At 43.1% G+C, this 1,897-nt stretch overlaps 1 pseudogene across 1 annotated transcript; it reads left to right on the forward strand.

Annotated features, from left to right (window-relative positions):
- Window positions 1-461: 461 nt before the first annotated feature.
- On the forward strand, window positions 462-1,357 carry LOC309962887 (annotated as a pseudogene). The gene has a single exon. The product of its transcript is annotated as an uncharacterized misc_RNA (transcript).
- The last annotated feature ends 540 nt before the right edge of the window (window positions 1,358-1,897 follow it).

Genomic DNA, 1,897 nt, shown 5'->3' on the forward strand with positions numbered 1-1,897 from the left:
TCAAGGAGGGGGATGGGACTGAAAGTTCCAACCATCTAATCACAAGGCTGGGGCCCCTGACAACCAGTTCCCATCCTTAGGTGACCGAGGGGCTTTCCAAAAGTCACCTCATTAACATAACAAAAGACGGTTGTCACTCTCCTCACTTAGGAAGTTCCAAGAGTTTTAGCTTTGTGCCAGAAATGGAGCAAAGACCATATATATCTCTTATTATAAATCTTAATATCACAATGTCCCTCCCCTGAAGTGAAGAGAGAACTCCAGATGATTCCTCCAGTTTCCCTGATCCATGTCAACACTCTCTAAAAGGTGTCATCGTCTATACCGAAAAACGTGCAATCTGTTCCTTGAGACTGTACACAAGGTCAGAGGGTCAGAAAGCCACACAAGAAGCTTGGGGCTTTCACACAGATTCATCCTTTCTCATTCTTTTCTCCTGCAGGATCCAAGTTTCCCCAAAGATCATGAACTTGTCTTCCGAGCACTGCAGCACATCAGATTGGCTGAGGCTGGAAGCAACAGTGAAGGCTTCTGTATGTGTGGTGGATTTCTCCTTTGCTACATGTCATCATTATCACAATCGTGTCACAGAATTCAAAACTGAGGAAAGAGGTCCGATACATCCTCCTTTGCCACCATCTGCTGTGCATGTCATCCTGTGGTCTGGGGGTGGTTTTCCAAGGGACGCGGGCCCTCCTGGCCAACAGCCCCGTGCTGGGTGGTGTTTGGGGCACAGCGAAGTGTTGGAGAAGGAATTCTCTTCACTCTGGGCTTGCTGGCTGTCAACACCTACCTAGCAATTTGCTGGCCCTTGATACCTCTGTCTTTTGTAGATTCAGTTAAGTATAGGATTCTGGCTTGGGCTTGGATAACTATTACAGTGAAGAATGCTTCCTTATTGCTCATAGAGGGCACTAGCTCTACTCAGGGGGCTGTTTTAAAATCTGAACCCCTTTGCCCAGTGGTCTTGAATGGCATTCCTGCCAGAGCCACTGGCATGGTTTTCCTTTTCTTTCTTCTGTCTATCATTCTAAGTTACTCTCTGATATACAAAGAAGGGAAACTGGCTGGCCATTTTAATAGGTCAAATATGAAAGCAAGGAAAACTGTCCTTATTCATTTAGTGCAGTTTGGCTTACATGTGATATCAACCTTGTTATTCGTAGGTTTGGGAAAGATGTGTGCAGTGTTTTTCTTTGCTTTAAATCTGGTGCTTTTTGGAGTCTTTGCATTTGCCCAGTGTTTTAACCCTCTGATCTATGGGCTCTGGAATAGAGAGTTGCAAAGCAGATTATACCATTGGATGTGCTATCAACTGTGGTGTGGTCACACAGTGATCAGCAGAGGGCCAGTTTAAACAAAAACTCAGCCATTTTGAATCAATAACGCTAGTCCTAATAGACCATCAGCTAGGGATGGGGATTTGCTGTTTACTCAAGCTAATATTGATGCCTTGATTTGATTTTGAAAATAATATGAGTAAATCAAAGTTATCCATCTGGCTTACAAACTTTGCTACTGTGTACACTGAATTTGCCTCAGTGAAATCATTTTATGTCTTTAATTCTAAACCCAGATTAGCATTTTGGGCAGCATGCCTTACTGTGCTTCAGGAGTTGGGCAGCTTTTGAGAATGCACTTGTTTTTAGAAGCTGAGAAATAGTCCATGGCTGATAGAAAAAGAAGTTTGGCTGTTCCCCTTTATTAATTAGGGGTAGGTTTGTCTAATGTAATAACAACTCAGCAAATAACAGTGACTTTAAAAAGGTAGAGATTTTTTTTCTTATGTAAAAGAAATCTGGAGGTACACAATCCAGGCCTATGTGGCAACTCTGTAGGCCACAGGCTCATTTTCTTCTACTCTGCCATGAGTACTGTACTACCTCATGACCCAAGA

Source organism: Leucopleurus acutus (genome assembly GCF_964270905.1).
Source record: "Leucopleurus acutus genome assembly, chromosome: 6".
Classification (NCBI taxonomy): Eukaryota; Metazoa; Chordata; class Mammalia; order Artiodactyla; family Delphinidae; genus Leucopleurus; species Leucopleurus acutus.